Source organism: Amblyraja radiata, unplaced genomic scaffold, assembly GCF_010909765.2.
Source record: "Amblyraja radiata isolate CabotCenter1 unplaced genomic scaffold, sAmbRad1.1.pri S91, whole genome shotgun sequence".
In the NCBI taxonomy this organism is placed as follows: Eukaryota; Metazoa; Chordata; class Chondrichthyes; order Rajiformes; family Rajidae; genus Amblyraja; species Amblyraja radiata.
In genome coordinates this window covers 550,778-572,168 of record NW_022630173.1, presented here as the reverse complement: position 1 = coordinate 572,168, position 21,391 = coordinate 550,778, and positions in this window count along the sequence as shown.

Below are 21,391 nucleotides of genomic sequence, written 5' to 3'. Positions count from 1 at the left end.
TATAGGGATTTGGATAAATAGGGTAGGATTAGGAAGAATTAGCATGGATTTGTGATTGTGATATTTGACTAATCTTGATTTTTAACTTTAAAAAAAGAGGTTATTAGGGAAATTGATGAGGTTAAAGTGGTGAACTTCAGTAAGGCCTTTGACAAGGTTCAATAAGGAAATAAGGTTGGTTAAGAAGAGGTTAGTAAGGAATAGCAAGATGGATTAAAAAGTGGCTGTATGGGAAATGAGGGAGAGTAATGGTGGATGGATGTTTGTCAGGTTGGAGGTCAATGACTAGAGGGGTACCTCGGGGATGTGTGCTGGGTCCACTGTTGTTTGTCATGTGCTCAATAATATGGATGTTGGTGTGGTAAAATAGATTAAGAAGTATGTAGATGATACTAAGATAGGTGGTGTTGTGAATAATGAAGTAGATTTTAAAAGTGTACAGAGAGATTTAGGTCATTTGGAAGAGTGGGTTGAAACATGACAGATGGATTTAATGTTGATAAGTGTGATACATCTTGGCAGGGCAATTCAAATTAGACGTACATGGTAAAAGATTGTGAATTGAGGAATGAAGTTGAAATCAGAGCATTGTTTATAGAAGTTGGGTTGTAATTTTAAATTGTACAAGGTATTGGTGAGGTCAATTGTGGAGTATGGTGTATAATTTTGGTAGGCATATTTATAAGAGAAAGGTTGAACGAGTTAGATATTTGGGGAAAGAGAGAAGGAATACCCACCATAGAGGGTAGTGATGTTTTCTTAAGGAACTATTTACTGGCAGTATCTCGTTCTATTACAGAATTAAAAACCAAGGGCTGCTGGCACAGAGTCCCGATCTCGACTTGCCACTCCATTCTGTGAAAGCAGAGAACTGGGATCTTGTAAAATCATGGAAGGAAGAAAAGCTGTAACCTAGGTGGACTGGACCCTACCTTGTGTTATTAATCACCGAGACAGCAGTACGAACAAAAAGAAAAAGGGTGGACACACGCAAGCCGATTTAAGGGTCCTGTGGAGGCCCCACCGGACAATATCAGCCCATGGACTGTGCGTGAAGGGAAGGAACCATTGACTTTGTGCCTATTCGGATGTTGTATCATTCCCTGCGCACGGGGTCTGGCTCAGCGATTTATAGAGACAGCCCTGACAAAGAACAGTACCGTCATGATGGCCTTCAGAACACAGTATGACTAGCGAGAGGAGGATAGGGAGGCGAAGAATCTGCTGCTAGCACTAGAAAAGGAAGATATTGTATAAATCAAGAGTTGCGTAGCAAAAAGAAAAATGGTGGATTGTGAGAGAAGGGTTAATAGGGATGGTTGATTTATACTAGAACTCTGAAAATTATAACTTAGAAAGAAATAAGGTGTCAGCAGAAGCCAGACTGCTGGTCGAAGAAAGTAACAATATACAGGACAGATGGAACTTCTAGATAAAGAAGTAACAGATAAAAACTCCAGCAGAAGCCTTTGACGTCAGGAGATGTTCCGAGACGTTTCTGGACGTTCTCGTGGGAATGTGGGCTTTATGTTATGATTGGACGAAGCTCGATGGGGAGACATGAGGTGGTGACCATAGTGAAGAAAGGTATTAAAAGACAGATACAACCTCCATTTTTGTGTGTCTCTAGAGGATGATAGAGGAGGGACACCCTTTTCTGCGCAGAAATGTAATAAAGGAAAACTTGTTTCTTTGATTTTGTCTCTGAAGAGTTTGTGATTGAATTTGTATCTCACAGTTGGGGTTGGGGTTTAGTTGGGATTGGGGTTTAGTTGGGGTTGGGGTTTAGTTGGGATTGGGGTTTAGTTGGGGTTGAGGTTTAGTTGGGGTTTAGTTGGGGTTGAGGTTTAGTTGGGATTGGGGTTTAGTTGGGGTTGGGGTTTAGTTGGGATTGGGGTTTAGTTGGGGTTGGGGTTTAGTTGGGATTGGGGTTTAGTTGGGGTTGAGGTTTAGTTGGGATTGGGGTTTAGTTGGGGTTGGGGTTTAGTTGGGATTGGGGTTTAGTTGGGGTTGAGGTTTAGTTGGGGTTGAGGTTTAGTTGGGGTTTAGTTGGGGTTGAGGTTTAGTTGGGATTGGGGTTTAGTTGGGGTTGGGGTTTAGTTGGGATTGGGGTTGAGGTTTAGTTGGGATTGGGGTTTAGTTGGGATTGAGGTTTAGTTGGGGTGAAGTTTAGTTGAGGTGAGGTCTAGTTGGGGTTTAGTTGAGGTGAGGTTTAGTTGGGGTTGAGGTTTGGTTGGGGTTTAGTTGGGGTTGGGGTTTAGTTGGGGTTGAGGTTTGGTTGGGGTTTAGTTGGGATTGGGGTTTAGTTGGGGTTGAGGTTTAGTTGGGGTTGGGGTTTAGTTGGGATTGGGGTTTAGTTGGGGTTGAGGTTTAGTTGGGATTGGGGTTAGTTGGGGTTGGGGTTAGTTGGGGTGGGGTTTAGTGGGGATTGGGGTTTAGTTGGGGTGGGGTTTAGTTGGGATTGGGGTTTAGTTGGGGTTGGGGTTTAGTTGGGATTGGGGTTAGTTGGGGTTGAGTTTAGTTGGGGTTTAGTGGGGTTGAGGTTAGGGGATTGGGGGTTTAGTTGGGGGTGGGGTTTAGTTGGGGATTGGGGTTTAGTTGGGGGTGGGGTTTAGTTGGGATTGGGGTTTAGTTGGGGTTGAGGGGGAGTTGGGGTTTAGTTGGGGGTGAGGGTTTAGTGGGATTGGGGTTTAGTGGGGTTGGGGTTTAGTTGGGATTGGGGTTGAGTGGGGTTGGGGTTTAGTGGGATTGGGGTTTAGTGGGGTTGAGGTTAGTTGGGATTGGGGTTTAGTTGGGGGTTGGGGTTTAGTTGGGATGGGGTTTAGTTGGGTTGAGGTTTAGTTGGGGTTGAGGTTTAGTTGGGGTTTAGTTGGGGTTGAGGTTTAGTTGGGATTGGGGTTAGTTGGGGTTGGGGTTTAGTGGGATTGGGGTTAGTTGGGGTTGAGGTTTAGTTGGGATTGGGGTTTAGTTGGGATGAGGTTAGTTGGGTGAAGTTTAGTTGAGGTGAGGTCTAGTTGGGGTTTAGTTGAGGTGAGGTTTAGTTGGGGTTGAGGTTTGGTTGGGGTTTAGTTGGGGTTGGGGTTTAGTTGGGGTTGAGGTTTGGTTGGGGTTTAGTTGGGATTGGGGTTTAGTTGGGGTTGAGGTTTAGTTGGGGTTGAGGTTTAGTTGGGATTTAGTTGGGGTTGAGGTTTTGTTGGGGTTGAGGTTTAGTTGGGGTTGGGGTTTAGTTGGGGTGGTGGTTTAGTTGGGATTGGGGTTTAGTTGGGGTTGAGGTTTAGTTGGGGTTGAGGTTTAGTTGGGGTTTAGTTGGGATTGGGGTTTAGTTGGGATTGAGGTTTAGTTGGGGTGAAGTTTAGTTGAGGTGAGGTCTAGTTGAGGTTTAGTTGGGGTTGGGGTTTAGTTGGGGTGAAGTTTAGTTGAGGTGAGGTCTAGTTGGGGTTTAGTTGAGGTGAGGTTTAGTTGGGGTTTAGTTGGGGTTTAGTTGGGATTGAGGTTTAGTTGGGGTTGGGGTTTAGTTGGGATTGGTGTTTAGTTGGGGTTTAGTTGAGGCGAGGTTTAGTTGGGGTTAATTGAGGTTTAGTTGAGGTGAGGTTTAGTTGAGGTTAATTGAGGTTTAGTTGAGGTGAGGTTTAGATGAAGCGAGAGGTTTAATCGAAGCAATGTTTAGTGAGGTGACGTTTAGCTGAGGTGAAGTTTGGTCGAGGTGATTGAGGGGTTTAGTTGAGGTGAGGTAAAGTTTAGTTGAGGCGAGGTTTAGTAGTGAAGTGTGAGGTTTGGTTGAGGCGAGGGGTTTAATTGAGGCGAGGGGTTTAGTCGAGGTGTAGGTGAGGAGAGGAGAAGTGTGTGTCTGAGCTCAGGAAGGGAGATCCGGGAGTTGCTGAAGGAGACGAGAGAGACCATGTCTGGGACACAGGGCCCAGAGGTCAGACTCCAGGGAACTTTGACATGGAGAACGGGCAGAAAATGCCGGATTAATGTCATCTCAGGGGCCCGGGAACGGGGAAGATGCTGCTGCTCCTTCTCAGACCATGTTTCAGGTACAATGTTTGTTTTTCCAGGATGCTGACCATTTCAAAGACATTGCTGGCTATTTTTCCAAGGAAGAGTTTGAAGAAATAAGTGACTGGAAGATGCTCCGTTATAAGAATGTGAAGTGGAATTATGAAGCCATACTTGCCATTGGTTTGTAGAAAATATTCCCTGCCTATATTTATTTTTCCTTTTTGCCAATTTCTAATGATAGATGCTGACATGAGTGTTTCCCCCCCATATGAAATCTAAATAGATATGTGCTTTCTGGGAGCAAGTCCTTGGTTAGATCCTTCCACCTTCCATTTCATTCCACTGGTATATTTTGAGTATGAGACTGAGGTCGGCCGGCTTCACCCTCTGCTGCGCTGCATCAATACGCGGCTGTTGTGAGTTGTTTCCCCAGTCTATATCCGATGCATTTGCAACGTGGTCCCTGCTCCTCCGGCCGCCGTGAGGCTCCAGAAGTGGCAATGAGTGCATGTGAGTGTGGGACCCCGGTGAGTGTGGGCGGGAGGGAGGGTGAGGGCAGCGTCAGGAAATGGAGGCGAGATTCAAGGAACTGCAGATGATTTATTTTAGTTTCGAGATACAGCACGGAAACACCCTTCGGCCCACCGAGTCTGCGCCGACCAGCGATCCCTGCACATTAACATTATCCTGCACTCACTAGGGACAATTTTCACATCTACCAAGCCAATTAACCTACAAACCTGCATGTGGGAGGAAACGGAAGATCTCGGAGAAAATCCACGCAGGTCATAGAAACATAGTGCAGGAGTAGGCCATTCGGCCCTTCGAGCCTGCACCGCCATTCAATATGATCATGGCTGATCTTCCAGGTCACGGGGAGATTGTACAAACTGTGTACAGATGGCACCTGTAGCCGGGATCGAACCTGGGTCTCCGGTGCTGCATTCACTGTAAGGCAGCAACTCTACCGCTGCGCCACTGTGATGGATTACAAATAAAAAACAAAATGCTGGAGTAACTCAGCGGGTCAGGCAGCATCTATGGAGGACATGGATAGGCAACGATTTGGGTTGAGACCCTGGGAGGAGGGACTGTTGTGAGGAACCGAGGGGAGGAGGGTCTGAGTTGTGAGGGAGACTGAGGGACAGGGGGTGTCTGTGGGTAAGGGGTGAACAGTTCTTCTCACAGAACAGTGCTTCTTTCATCATCCCTTCCACAACAGAGCACCCCCTTCTCACCGCTCCTCCGGCAGCTTGCTCTCCTCACCGCTCCCCCTACAGCGGCTCCCTCCTCCCGCAGCACTCCCTCCTCACCACCACTCCCACAGCACAGTATTCTCTCCTCAGTACCCCTGTCAGAAACCCAGGCATTCTAACCCAATGGACAGACTGGGTGAAGACCAGAATGAATACAGAGAAAAAGACAAAGTGGGATGTGTCCCGGCTAGTTTAGTTGTAGTTTAGTTCAGAGACACAGCGTGAAAACAGGCCCTTCAGCCCATAGAGTCTGTGCCGACCAGCAATTACCCGTTCACATCCTTATCTATGTTTAGTTTAGAGATACAGTGTGGAAACAGGCCCCAGACAGCACCCATAGTCGTTGGCGCAGCAGTAGAACGTCCGCCTTACAGCGCCAGACAACCGGGTTCGATCGCGACTACAGGTGTTTGTCTGTACGGAGTTTGTACGTTCACCCAGTGACCTGCATGTGTTTTCCACAAGATCTTCAGTTTCCTCCCAAACTCCAAAAACGTACGGGTTTGTAGGTTAATTGGCTTGGTATAAACGTAAATTGTCCCCAGCGTGTGTGGGGTAGTGCGGGGATCGCTAGTCGGCGTGGACACGGTGGGCCACAGGGTTCTTTCCACACTGTATCTCTAAACTAAACCTAGAACTAGTGTGTGAATTGGTGATCGATGGTCAGTCAGGATTAGGTGGGCCGAAGGGCCTGTTTCCGTGCTAAAAACAAACAATGCTGTTATTGGACTTGCCATGGAACTACCCCCTCTCCGTGTGCCTTCAACCTCCCAAAGTGCAACATTGCACTCTTGCTCGGATTAAACTCCATCTGCCATTTCTCCGAGAGAACGTGCAAACTCCGTACAGACAGCACCCGTAGCCAAGATCGAACCTGGGTCTCTCGCACTCTAAGGCAGTAGTTCAATCGCTACGCTACCACGCTACCGCACTAATGCAGAGAATCTTCGCTGGTCATCGCGGCCACGTTGGGCTGAAGGGCCTGTTTCTATGATGTACCTCTAAACTAAACACATACCTAGTGTGAACAGGTGATCGCTAGTCATCGCGGACTTGGTGGGCTGAAGGGCCTGTTACCGCGCTGTATCTCTAAACCAATGCTTCCCAACGTGGAGCGTACGCCCCACAGGGGGGCAATTTGATTTTTAAGGGGGGCAATTTGATTTTTCTTTTTTAATAATTTCTTGCTCAGAACTTTAACTGTCTTTTGTTTATTTCATTTTGCTTTTTCACGGATGCCATGTTCTTTTGAAGCTTGTTTAAACCAAGGTATTGGCGTTTTAAGCTTCTTCAGCTGAAACGGAGTTCACTTTTTAAATGATAAGAATTATATATCACCACATGGGGGGGGGGGGGGGCATCAGGATTTTAGAGGTGATTAGGTGGGGCATGGCCAAAAAAAGGTTGGGAACCACTGCTCTAAACTAAACACATACCTAGTGTGAACAGGTGATCATTGGTCATCGCGGACTCGGTGGGCTGAAGGGCCTGTTTCCACACTGTATCTGCACTGTATCTCTAAACTAAACTACACTGACCCATTGAGTGACTCCAGCTTTTTGTGTTTATCATTGGTTTCAGCCACCATCTGCGGTTCCTTCTACAACTAAATTCACTCTCTCAACCGTAAACCCTCGTGATAACACCACTTTATGACAGATTTTAATTCTGTCGGACGGGCCTGCCGACTAATGTCGATGCTCCCTTGCCACTTCCCTGTCTGATATGAATATTGATTTCTCTAACTTCAAGTAACCCCTGCGTTCCTCCTCTCTCCATCCCTCCCCCACCCAAGTCGCACCAGCTTCTCGTTCTCACATAGTAAACCGCTATCAACGGCCTGCTTCCTTTACCATTGTGAGCTTTTTTGCATCTTTCATTCATTGTTCTATATCTCTCTACATCACCGTCCATATCTCTCGTTTCCCTCTCCCCTGACTCTCAATCTGAAGAAGGGCCTCGACCCGAAACGTCATCCATTCCTTCTCTGGAGATATGCTGCCCGTCCCGCTGAGTTACTCCAGCCCTTTGTGTCTACCCCCACAGACCCGCTGAGTTCCCCCAGCATTTGTTTTCTCGATGAATAAAGGAAGTGTTATGCACCCTCAGCTTTGGAGAACTCTACGATACATTTCTCTTCATTCTGTGAAAGAACATTTTCATTTTTAGCACTAGATTTCCTGTCACAACTTCTGTCTACAATCTCATATATCAAGAGGTCGTTGGGCCGCTCGAGTTTCTGCCACTTCATAAGTTATAGCAATAATGGTAATATAGCGAGCAAACTCAATGCGAGCATATATGTCTATAGGGCTTATATATACAAATAAGGATATAATGTTGAGGCTCTATAGGGGGGTTCCACGGAAGGTCACTGGGTCATAGGGCTCAACACATGGAGCCGCTAAATCCAACTGGAAGACATCCGTCACTTCCGGTATATGTTATTAATGCTAGAAACTCGTACTTTCCTACCTGTTAAAAACCGCCAAAATGTTGAATTTTTGCGCTGAAAAAAATTGTGGTAGTCGGGGTAAGTGTGAGAGACATGTACCCAACTTTAGAATTCCAAACGTGAAGCGAAATGAAGGTATGGGGAAGCGAGAACTGAAGGGACTACAGCAGCTAAAGTGCTTGGTAAACATTGAAAATATTGGGAATTATCGCGTTTGCTCACTGCATTTCATCAACAGTAAGGCATTATTTGTGTTTTTCTTGATTCCTTTGGTATCTAAAAATTCTCAGAAGAGAAAAATCTGGCTGTAAATTTTTCTTCAGAGGCGTTTTCATTTTGTATGTGAAATCCCACGAGAACCATCGGCGATTTAAAAAAATTACAGCCAGGTTTGTCACTTCTGAAACTTTTTAGATGCCAAAGGAATCAAGAAAAAACACAAATGATGCCTTACTGTTGATGAAATGCAGTGAGCAAACGGCCAATGTTCGCCAAGCACTCTGGCTGTTGTTGTCCCTTCAGCTCTCGCTTCTATCTACCGTCATTTCTCCTCACGTTTGGAATTCTGAAGTAGGCTAAATGTATCTCACACGCTTATCCCGATTTCCATAATTATTTACAGCGCAAACATTGACAATTTCAGCGGGTTTTAACGGGCCCGCTACGATGGAAACAATGGTAAGTGCCTACCTGCAGTTCATCTCGTGTCCTCCAGTTGGAGTAGCGTAGCAACAGTACGGGTCATGGGTCGTGACCCGACTGCCGTGAAACCTCCCTATAATTGAGGGTGGGAGCGGAGGGCACGTAATCCCTCATCGTAATTCCTCATAAAATACAGATCTAACCTCAAACTGGTAAGTTCTCGTTTAATCTTACTATTTTACTTCGGAGTTCGTACTTCACTCGCTGCCAAAGTCGCTCGAGGGAGGAAGTATGTTATCGTAATCAACCATGAATCTGTTTGTAAAACAATAATGGTGTTATTAACAATAACAAGACCAAAATGCTCCTCCCCGGGCTTAAATTATATATTTGCAGATTCTAATACTTTTTCTGCAAACGATACAGGTTCTGCCAGCGGCTTGTTATAAAAGTTTGGAACGTATACTCCCTAGACCACCCCGCTGTAGCCAGGATAGAAACATAGACATAGAAACATAGAAAATAGGTGCAGGAGTAGAGGCCATTCTACTCCTGCACCTTTCCAGTCTTTCTTCATATGAAAGTCCTGACATCCCAGGAATCAGTCTGGTGAACCTTCTCTGCACTCCCTCTATGGCAAGAATGTCTTTCCTCAGATTAGGAGACCAAAACTGTACGCAATCCTCCAGGTGTGGTCTCACCAAGACCCTGTACAACTGCAGTAGAACCTCCCTACTCCTATACACAAATCCTTTTGCTATGAATGCTAACATACCATTCGCCTTCTTCACTGCCTGCTGCACCTGCATGCCTACTTTCAATGACTGGTGTACCAGGTCTCGTTGCATCTCCCCCTTTTCTTAATCGGCCACCATTCAGATATTAGTCTACTTTCCTGTTCTTGCCACCTCACATTTATCTACATTATACTGCATCTGCCATGCATTTGACCACTCACCCAGCCTATCCAAGTCACCTTGCAGCCTCCTAGCATCCTCCTCACAGCTAACATTGCCCCCCAGCTTCGTGTCATCCGCAAACTTGGAGATGTTGCATTCAATTCCCTCGTCCAAATCATTAATATATATTGTAAATAGCTGGGGTCCCAGCACTGAGCCTTGCGGTACCCCACTAATCACTGCCTTCCATTGTGAAAAGGACCCGTTTACTCCTACTCTTTGCTTCCTGTCTGCCAGCCAGTTCTCTATCCACATCAATACTGAACCCCTAATACCGTGTGCTTTAAGTTTGTATACTAACTTAGTATTTACTAAGTTAGTATTTACTCCAGCAACTCCCAGTACCTGCTTGAGCCACTTGAGATAATTTGGCTCGTCACCCGACCATGAGGTTTCTTGTGGCTGACCCATAAGGCTTTTTCTCTCCCTCGGGGATTTCTTATTGTGTCGATGTAGTTCAATAAGTGGGTCATGACACATAAGGCAAGGCAAGGCAACTTTATTTATATAGCACATTTCATACACGAGGCAGACTCAAAGTGCTTCACATAAAGACATATACAATAAATGAAATAATAAAATGAAATAAAATAGAAGATCGAAAAGAAAAGAAAAGCAAAATTAAAAATGCATTATAAAAAGTGCAAAAGTTAAAAGTGCAATGTAGTTAAGATTTAGCTGAAAGCTAAAGTAAACAAAAGTTTTCAGTCTTGTTTTAAAAGTGGTCAAAGTTGAGGCAAGTCTTAAATCTTCAGGACGTTTATTCCAGCTATTTGTAGCATAGTAACTAAATCCTGCTTTCCCATGTTTTGTATTTACTCTGGGAATCACTAGCAGATTGGTTTCAGAAGATCTTAGCGGTCTAGAAGGCTTATATAGTGGAAGCATGTCAGTGATATACTTTGGCCCTAAACCATGTAGTGATTTATAGGTGAGCAGCAGGATTTTAAAATCAATTCTCTGACATACAGGGAGCCAATGTAAGGATTTAAGAATTGGTGTAATGTGTTCAAATTTTTTGGTCTTTGTTAGAACTCTAGCAACAGCGTTCTGAACAAGCTGTAGCTGCCTGACAGTTTTTTTTGGAAGACCTGCAAGGAGACCGTTACAATAATCTAGCCTACTATTAATAAAGGCATGTACAAGTTTTTCTAAGTCTTGAGCTGACATGAGTCCTCTTAATCTTGCTATGTTTTTGAGGTGATAGTAGGCCGATTTTGTTACTGATTTGATGTGACTGTCGAAATTTAAATCTGAATCCATAATGACCCCAAGATTTCTGGCTTTGTTTGAAGTTTTCAGGGACAGAGAGTGAAGGTGTTGGGTTACTTTAAGCCTTTCTTTTTTAGCACCAAAAACAATTATCTCCGTTTTGTCCTTATTTAGTTGGAGAAAATGTTGGCACATCCAGTCTTTGACTTGCTCAATGCACTGGCACAACAGATCTATGGGGCGATAGTCATTTGGTGATAGCGCTACATAGATTTGAGTGTCATCGGCATAGCAGTGGTGGTCAATATTATTATTTCGCATGATTTGCCCTAGTGGGAGCATGTAGATGTTGAATAAAGAGGGCCCTAAGATCGAACCTTGCGGTACTCCACACGTCACGTTGGTTGGTTCTGATACAAAGTCGCCAATGGAAACAAAATAGTTCCTATCTTGTAAATATGACCTGAACCAACTTAAGACTGTGCCTGAGAGCCCCACCCATTTTTCCAACCTGTCCAAAAGTATTGAGTGATCAACAGTGTCGAATGCAGCACTGAGGTCTAATAGCATTAATATTGAAACTTTGCCAGAGTCTGTGTTAAGACGGATGTCGCTTACAACTTTAATAAGGGCGGTCTCGGTGCTATGAAGAGGTCGAAATCCTGACTGGAAGTTGTCGTAGCAGCCAGTTGAAGCCAGGAAGTGATTAAGTTGCTGGAGGACAACTTTCGCAATGATTTTACTTATGAAAGATAGGTTTGATATTGGTCTATAGTTGTTAATAATAGAGGCATCTAGGCTCCGCTTTTTTAAAAGAGGTTTAATAACTGCAGTTTTCAAGGCTTTTGGGAAATTGCCTGATTGAAGAGAGCTGTTAACTATTTGCAGTATGTCTATTGCTAGGCAGTCAAAAACATTCTTAAAGAAGTTGGTAGGTAAAGCATCAAGGCAGCAGGTGGATGGCCTTAGTTGTGTCACCGTTTCCACAAGAGTTTTAGAGTCTATGACATTAAAGCATGTCATCATTGCCACGTTACCTTTGTCTAAACAGGGTGGTGATCCAACATTTTTGTTTGAAGCGGTGATATTGATGGCACGTCTGATGCCTTCAATTTTATCTGTATAAAATAATGCAAACTCATTGCATTTCTGTGTGGAATGGAGTTCAGGTGGTAATTGTGTTGGGGGGTTGGTCAGTCTGTCAACAGTTGCAAATAGGGTTTTTGCCTTATTAGTGTTGTTGTTAATGATATTGGAGAAAAATGTTTCTCTAGCACTTTTTTAGTCTAAATTGTAGGCACGGAGGCTCTCTTTATAGATGTCATGGTGAATATGAAGTTTTGTTTTCCGCCAGATGCGCTCAGCTTTCCGGCATTCTCTTTTCTGGGCTGTTACAAAAGCATAACCGTGGTTCAGGTGGGTAGGCCCGGAATTCCATGACTGGGTTTGATGTTCCTGGCCTGCTCTGTTTGACCAGCCCCTGGATTGTAAATGTGACACGGTCTGGTGTTACAACCATGTTGTCCAATTGTAGCAGATGGAGGGACTGGACTCTTTGTGCTGAGACAAGTGCCATCAGCATGGCCGTCTTCAGGGTTAGCTGTTCCAGGGTGAGGGACCTGGCTGGTGACCTTCACCTAAGGTATGTCAGGACCACACTGACATCCCAGATTTGGGTGTACCTAGGTCTGGGGGGATTGGAGTTGAATATGCCTCTCATGAGCTTGATCACCAGCGGGTGGGATCCCATGGCCTGTTGTCCTGGTGCCTGAATTAAATAGGCAGACGGAGCACTTCTGGCTGTGTTAATGGCGCTGTAGCTGAGTCCTTCATTGTGGTGAAGGCCTGCCAGAAACTCCAGTACATTGGTTACTGTTGTGGTTGAGTATGTGGTTCCTGTGTCCGAACAGTATCTTTCCCACTTCTTGATACTTGACAAGTATTGTTTCCTTGTGGATATGCGGTGGGATGCTGTCATTGTGTTGATGGTGTTGTCTGACAATCCCAGGCCCAGCAGAGGCCTTTTCAAAATCTGCAACCCAGGAGTTTAATTATATCGTGGCATGGGTGGCTTATGCCAGATACTGGGTTAGTTAACATAGAAACATAGACAATAGGTGCAGGAGTAGAGGCCATTCGGCCCTTCGAGCCTGCACCATTCGCCATTCAATATGATCATGGCTGATCATCCAACTCAGTATCCTGTACCTGCCTTCTCTCCATACCCCCTGATCCCTTTAGCCACAAGGGCCACATCTAACTCCCTCTTAAATATAGCCAATTAACTATGTGGCCTCAACTACCCTCTGTGGCAGAGAGTTCCACAGATTCACCACTCTCTGTGTGAAAAATGTTCTTCTCATCTCGGTCTTAAAGGATTTCCCCCTTATCCTTAAACTGTGACCCCTTATCCTGGACTTCCCCAACCTCGGGAACAATCTTCCTGCATCTAGCCTGTCCAACCCCTTAAGAATTTTGTAAGTTTCTATAAGATCCCCACCTCAATCTCCTAAATTCTAGCGAGTATAAGCCGAGTCTATCCAGTCTTTCTTCATATGAAAGTCCTGACATCCCAGGAATCAGTCTGGTGAACCTTCTCTGCACTCCCTCTATGGCAAGAATGTCCTTCCTCAGATTTGGAGACCAAAACTGTATGCAATACTCCAGGTGTGGTCTCACCAAGACCCTGTACAACTGCAGTAGAACCTCCCTGCTCCTATACTCAAATCCTTTTGCTATGAATGCTAACATACCATTCGCCTTCTTCACTGCCTGCTGCACCTGCATGCCTGCTTTCAATGACTGGTGTACCATGACACCCAGGTCTCGCTGCATCTCCCCTTTTCCTAATCGGCCACCATTTAGATAATGGTCTACTTTCCTGTTCTTGCCACCAAAGTGGATAACCTCACATTTATCCACATTATACTGCATCTGCCATGCATTTGCCCACTCACCCAGACTATCCAAGTCACCTTGTAGCCTCCTAGCATCCTCCTCACAGCTAACACTGCCCCCCAGCTTCGTGTCATCCGCAAACTTGGAGATGTTGCATTCAATTCCCTCATCCAAATCATTAATATATATTGTAAATAGCTGGGGTCCCAGCACTGAGCCTTGCGGTACACCACTAGTCACTGCCTGCCATTGTGAAAAGGACCTGTTTACTCCTACTCTTTGCTTCCTGTTTGCCAGCCAGTTCTCTATCCACATCAATACTGAACCCCCAATGCCGTGTGCTTTAAGTTTGTATACTAATCTCTTATGTGTGACCTTGTCGAAAGCCTTCTGGAAGTCCAGATACACCACATCCACTGGTTCTCCCCTATCCACGCAACTAGTTACATCCTCGAAAAATTCTATAAGATTCGTCCTCCCCCTCGATTCCATTCAAGGACCCAAGCAGTCGTTCTAGGTGCGACAAAGGTTCACCTGTATCTCCTCCAACCTCATCTACTGCATCCGCTGCTCTAGATGTCAGCTGATTTACATCGGTGAGACTAAGCGGAGGTTGGGCGATCGTTTCGCCGAACACCTCCGCTCAGTCCGCAATAACCTACCTGACCTCCCGGTGGCTCAGCACTTCAACTCCCCCTCCCATTCCCAATCCGACCTCTCTGTCCTGGGTCTCCTCCATTGCCAGAGTGAGCAACATAGGAAATTGGAGGAACAGCACCTCATATTCCGCCTGGGAAGCCTGCATCTGGCGGGCATGAACATTGAATTCTCCCAATTTTGTTAGCCCTTGCTGTTTCCTCCTCTTCCTTAGCCCTCGAGCTACCTCCCCCCCCCCCCCCCCCCCCCCCGCCCTCGGGCTCCTCCCTTTTTTTCCCTTCCTTCTCCCTGCCGCCCCCCCCCCCCCCCACCAGTCTGTAGAAGGGTTTCGGCCCAAAACGTTACCTATCTCCTTCGCTCCATAGATTCTGCTGCACCCGCTGAGTTTCTCCAGCATTTTTGTGGACCATATGAAGTGATGGCTGACGTCAGGAGCCTGAGGATCCGCTGTAGTTTGAGTTCTTGGTTGAGGATGTTCTGCCCAACATACCCCCAGATTTGGCTATTGACGGCTGGCACGTTGAGCGAGGCGCAATTCTCTGGGTCCGAATACAGCTCTAGGGCCTCATTGACTACCTGCTCTTGTAGGGGTTTGAAGGACAGGTAGTTAATGCTGGCCACCAGTTTTGGCTCTAACTGCTCGTGGAGTTGCCACGTAGCGATTCACCACACCCAGCAGCTCTTCCTGGTCCTGTACCCCAAGCGTACTCCCGACATCTTCGGCCAGTGACCCCTCTTCTTGACCAGCCCAACCCTGGTCGCCAAAGCTGCCCTTGGTTGAGGGGGAAGCGATGACCAGTGCGTTGTGAGGCCTGAACTCCCTTCGCGAGACTGCTCCAGCTCCCGAAGCAAGTCTCGTTGTCGCATTTGCTCCATGAGCCGCTCAATGCAGCTCAGGCGGCTGTCTCTGCCCCCCACTGATGGAACACTCCTGTTCCGTCGGAGTCGAACGGGGGGCGACCTTCTTTCCTTGTTTAGCCTTGTTCATTCTTGCCAAGGTTCCTCATGGAAGGTTGGTTAAGAAGGTTCAATTGTTGGGTATTAATGGTGGAATAGCAAGATGGATTCAACATTGGCTGAATGGGAGATGCCAGAGAGTAATGGTGGATGGTTGTTTGTCAGGTTGGAGGCCGGTGACTAGTGGGGTGCCACAGGGATCTGTGTTGCGTCCACTGTTGTTTGTCATGTACATCAATGATCTGGATGATGGTGTGGTAAATTGGATTAGTAAGTATGCAGATGATACTAAGATAGGTGGGGTTGTGGATAATGAAGTAGATTTTCAAAGTCTACAGAGAGATTTATGCCAGTTGGAAGAGTGGGCTGAAAGATGGCAGATGGAGTTTAATGCTGATAAATGTGAGGTGCTACATCTTGGCAGGACAAATCAAAATAGGACGTACATGGTAAACGGTAGTGAATTGAAGAATGCAGTTGAACAGAGGGATCTAGGAATAACTGTGCACAGTTCCCTGAAAGTGGAATCTCATGTAGATAGGGTGGTAAAGAAAGCTTTTGGTGTGCTGGCCTTTATAAATCAGAGCATTGAGTATAGAAGTTGGGATGTAATGTTAAAATTGTACAAGGCATTGGTGAGGCCAATTCTGGAGTATGATGTACAATTTTGGTCACCTAATTATAGGAAGGATGTCAACAAAATAGAGAGAGTACAGAGGAGATTTACTAGAATGTTGCCTGGTTTTCAACAACTAAGTTACAGAGAAAGGTTGAACAAGTTAGTTCTTTATTCTTTGGAGCGCAGAAGGTTAAGGGGGGACTTGATAGAGGTCTTTAAAATAATGAGAGGGATAGACAGAGTTGACGTGGACAAGCTTTTCCCATTGAGAGTAGGGAAGATTCAAACAAGAGGACATGACTTGAGAATTAAGGGACAGAAGTTTAGGGTAACATGAGGGGGAACTTCTTTACTCAGAGAGTGGTGGCTGTGTGGAATGAGCTTCCAGTGGAAGTGGTGGAGGCAGGTTCAATTTTATCATTTAAAAATAAATTGGATAGGTATATGGACGGGAAAGGAATGGAGGGTTATGGTCTGTGTGCAGGTAGATGGGACTAGGGGAGAATGAGTGTTCGGCACGGACTAGAAGGGTCGAGATGGCCTGTTTCTGTGCTGTAATTGTTATATGGTTATTCTGTAGTGCATAAAGCAGAACCTCAGAGTAAGTACTTACCTGACGGTCCGTCTTTTTAAATTTCTAGCGGGAGCGCCTGTACTCACGTTTGTCGCTGTTGCATCTGCATGAACACTCATGGCGCGCATGCGTGCAGGACGGGGTCTTCACGTAGTCACTCACGTGACTCCAAAGTATAATTAATGCTATTCACAACTGAAGTTAAAATAGTTTCCAGTAACACATATTCAAGCAGATGACTGTGTGATGTTTGAAATGTCTATGATAATGGCAAATGACAGAATCTGTTGTTTTGTAATAAATGGAACTGTCGATATTCTTGCCTGTTCATGCTGTAGTTGGTCCGATAGATCAAACTAATATTCATTGCATCAGATCATGGCGGAGGTTGGACTTAGGAGGTCACCAATCAGCTGCATATAATCATCAAACTACTACAATTTTACAAAGTAAGTCCAATATTGAGAGCAAATTTCTCCTCAGTTCTGAATTTCACTCAAGGTAGAACCTCCAGCAAACATCTTCACAATCACTAGTTTTCCCCTCTGTCATTTTGTGTTCTCCAAGCCCAACCTCACAGAGTTGCACCAAGATCTTCACAGCCTAGAGATATAGACACGAGAGATACATTGTGTTCCAGGTGTACACTGGCCCTATCCCCGAACTCTATCCCCATTACATTGATGACTGCATCGATGCTAGAAAATATATCCACAATATGCAAACACAATCCATACCCAGAATTGTTTGGTCATGTTAGTGGAGTGGCACAAATTGACCCGGTTAGTCACCATCATAACTTGGAAATACATTGCTGGTCCTTCGTTATTTGTGGGGCCTACTCCTATCATTTACATAATTTACTAAACACATCCATCAGTGGTGGAATAAGGATGGTCACATCCTCATGGGTTAAAACTGGAAGCCTAAATACACAATACACATTTATTGTCATTTGAGCCCCAGTGAGACTCAAACGAAATTTTGTTCCACAGCCATACAAACAAAAACAATGTCCTACATACATACACACAATTAAGTTCACACAAACATCCATCACAGTGAACCCACTGTGATGGAAGGCAAAAGTATTTTCTCTCCCCTGCTCTCCCGATGACCAAGCCCCAGGCGGGCGATGATAAGTCCCACGGCCATTTTAGGCCGTGCCGGGCGATTTACGGCCCCGCTCCCGGTCTAAAAGTCACAAAGTTGGAGCCCCCGGCGGGCGCTGTAATGTCCCACGGCCATGAAGCCGTGCCGGGTGATGTACGACCCCGCTCCGGGTCGTTGCAACGCCGCGACACGGGCTGGAGAAGTCGCGTTGCGGGAGCTCCGGGAAGCGGTCTCTCTCTCCCCCCGGACCCGCGAGCTCCCGATGTCCCAGTCCACCGGACCTGCGGCTGCGTTGCTGGAACCTCCGAGCCCCAGGAGTCGAGTCGCAGCAGCGAGTCACCGCCGCTCCCCACGTTCCGAGGCCGGCCAGCCCCACGATGGTGAGTAGTCCGCAGCTCCGCAGTCTCCCGAGCCCCCGGGTCGTTCAGGTTGGAGGCCGCTCCACGGTGCTAGGCCCCAACGACAACGGAGACCCGACAGGGAAAAGGTCGGGTCTCCCGGACAGGGAAGAGATTTTAAACGGTTTCCCCCACCCCCCCCCCCCGCCCCCCACATATACACATTTAAAAACCAGTATTTAAAAAAAACACCAAACACTACATTTAACTAGACAAAAAATAAAAAAAGACAGACAGGCTGTAGGAGCCGCTGCAACGAGTCGCGCCGCCACCAGGATACCCACTGAGGCCCACATCCAAAAACATAGATTTATCAGCAAAACATCTGGAGGGAATCACAACGTGCAGCTCATCATCAGCTCAGGAGTTAGTGTCGTCCTCATTGTGACAAGAAATCTAATCAGGCTCCTTCCTTAATCCGGGTTAACAACTCATTTCCCCCATATTGTGTGAATTCTGCAGAGAAATACAATTCATTTTTATTGCTGCTCACCCTCTGTTTTAGATATTTTTCCCCAGTTCCTGAATCTTTCTCTTCGTAATTCATCTCATCTCCCCGTCCACCCCACACTGTCCGTCACTCTCACATTCTAAACATAGAAACATAGACAATAGGTGCAGGAGTAGAGGCCATTCGGCCCTTCGAGCCTGCACCATTCGCCATTCAATATGATCATGGCTGATCATCCAACTCAGTATCCTGTACCTGCCTTCTCTCCATACCCCTGATCCCTTTAGCCACAAGGGCCACATCTAACTCCCTCTTAAATATAGCCAATGAACTGTGGCCTCAACTACCTTCTGTGGCAGAGAATTCCACAGATTCACCACTCTCTGTGTGTGAAAAAAAGTTTTTCTCATCTCGGTCCTAAAAGACTTCCCCCTTATCCTTAAACTGTGTGGCCCCTTGTTCTGGACTTCCCCAACATCGGGAACAATCTTCCTGCATCTAGCCTGTCCAACCCCTTAAGAATTTTGTAAGTTTCTATAAGATCCCCCCTCAATCTTCTAAATTCTAGCGAGTACAAGCCGAGTCTATCCAGTCTTTCTTCATATGAAAGTCCTGCCATCCCAGGAATCAGTCTGGTGAACCTTCTCTGTACTCCCTCAACTCCCTCCAGGGCCTAACACAGATCCTTCCTCTTTTACGCTGACGTTATCTCTCTTTACCCTTTACATTTAAAAGTAATTCTGTATAATTCTATTTATGTAATTTTTTTAAATACATGAGAACAGAACATGGGGCATGTGTGTTGAGGATGCATTTATTATAAGGATAGTAACTAACTATTGTATTGTTGGTGTCTTGACCAAAAAGCATAATTTTAATTTATTGTTGCTTCTTCCCACTGATTAAAAAATATAATAATGGTGTTTCTCTCTAGTAAATGTTGCTCCTTATTCATTAAAACATATTTCAATCTCCAACCTGGTTTGGTGTTTCCAGGTTCCAAAACAGTGTTTGGATATTTAAAATAATTTATGCGATAAGACAATGTATTTTTGAATGTATGTAAGTGAAATCATGGCAAACAAATCTATTGTAGATGATGGTGATGTACCGTGTAGAATAGATAAGGGAGAAGATGTGGAGACACAAGAGTTTGTAGATTCTGGAAACACCAGCAAATAGCAAACTGCTGGAGGGAATTTGTGGATCACGAATCATCTGTGGAAGTAAATGGACATATGACCATTCGCAACTGAAGAAGGGTCACGGTACACAGGGTCATCTGTACATTTACCACGACAGATGCTGCCTGACCCACTGAGTCCCTCCAGCAGATTGTTTTTGTTTGTTTCAGGGAGAACAAGTCGATGTGTCCAATTTTCAGAAGGTCTTTGAATTTTTAAATATGTGGATTAGGCAATATTAAGCAGGCATGAATTGAAAATTATTTGGCAGACAGGAAACAGAGAGGAGACTTTGTTCGGGTGGCAGGTGGTGATGAATGATCCAGCATCAAGCCAGTTCTTGAGTCTGTTATTTTCAATGTTCATCAATGGTATTGACAAGGAAACAAATTGAATGTTTCTAGGTTTGATGACATGAAACTGAGAGTAAATAGGAGAAGCAAAGAGGATGCAAAGAGGTTTCCAGGTGATGTCAGTCAGTTGAGTTACTTGTCAAATATACACAGATGCAGCAGAGAGTCATAGAGCTGTAGAGCATGGAAATAGACACATCAACCCAACACACACATGCTGACCAAGATGTCCAACTGACCCCATCACAATTGGCTACGCCTGGCCCATGTCGCTCCAAACATGTCTTTGTGCTCTCCTTACCGGAGAAAGGGTTTTTCAGCCACACATGTAATGCAGCCAAGGCTGACCAGACTGATTCCTGGAATGGCAGGACTAATGTGTAAGGAGAGGAGGAGCTGACTGAGCCAGTAGTCACTGTAGTCTGGAAGAGTTAAGCATGACCTCTCTAAATTAAACAACATTCAAAGCAGAGCTAGACAGACTCGATACATAAAGATATTTCCAGTGACTGTAGGATCTGGAACAAGGGGTTTTGGACTCAAGATAAGGGGTGAAACATTTAGTGCTGAGACATTTCTTCATTGTGAATATGGTGAGCCATTGAAATTCACCCCACAGGAAATGGTAGATGGCAGGTCACTGAATCTTGTTAAGTAGGGGATAGATTTATTTGATATAAAATGCATCAACATTTATCAGGAGAGAATTGGAATATGAGAATGTTTTGAATGATTGAACAGGCTCAAAGTGACAAATAATCCACCCCTGATTCTCTTTTGCATGTTTCAATAGCTTTTGGGATAGTTTGATGTTGTCTTTGTCCTTTACAATTCTGATGTTTATTTACACATTGTGAAATTTAGTCAGATAAAAAACAGGAAGTGGAACAGCCCACAGGTCAGAATAGACTAATCATTGTGGTTAAATTGCAACAGCTCTTCCTGCAGCTTTGGCCATTGCTCTGAATTTTGCATCATGACCTGAATCATTCAGAGCAATGGTCAAAGCTGCAGGAAGATCTGTCTTGCAATTTCACCACAGTGATTCGTCTATTCTCAGCTCTGGGCTGATTCGCTTCCTATTTTTTATCTCAACTAAATTTGCGTGTTTAGTAAATGAGGTGTTTAGTAAATGATGTGTTTAGTAAATGATGTAAATGATAGGAGTAGGCCCCACAGATAATGAAGGATCAGCAATGTATTTCCAAGTTATGATGGTGAATAACTGGGTCAATTTGTGTCACTCCACTAACATGACCAAACAATTCTGGGTATGGATTGTGCTTAGTAGATAGGGTGGAAAAGAATGTGTATGGTATGCTTGCCTTCAATGCTAAGGCCATTGAACATCAGAGTCACGATGTCAGAATGCAGCTCTATAGGACTGGTAAACAAAAACAGTTGAACATTTTCCATTGTTTTAATGTTTCCACTAAATGTGGACACTTTCATGCTATCCTGAATTATCCTGCAACTGATCCAATTGTGAATCACTTCACAGTCACCCACATTATTGTGCCCCCTGGTCATGTACATCACAGACTGTATAAGGATAGCAGGTTGTCTCTCCTTGAGGATGCTGGTGATATAGAGACCACATTCTGTTTACTTGTTTCTAAAGACAAATCTTCAAATACATTATTTCTGTTCTGGTGCTGCCC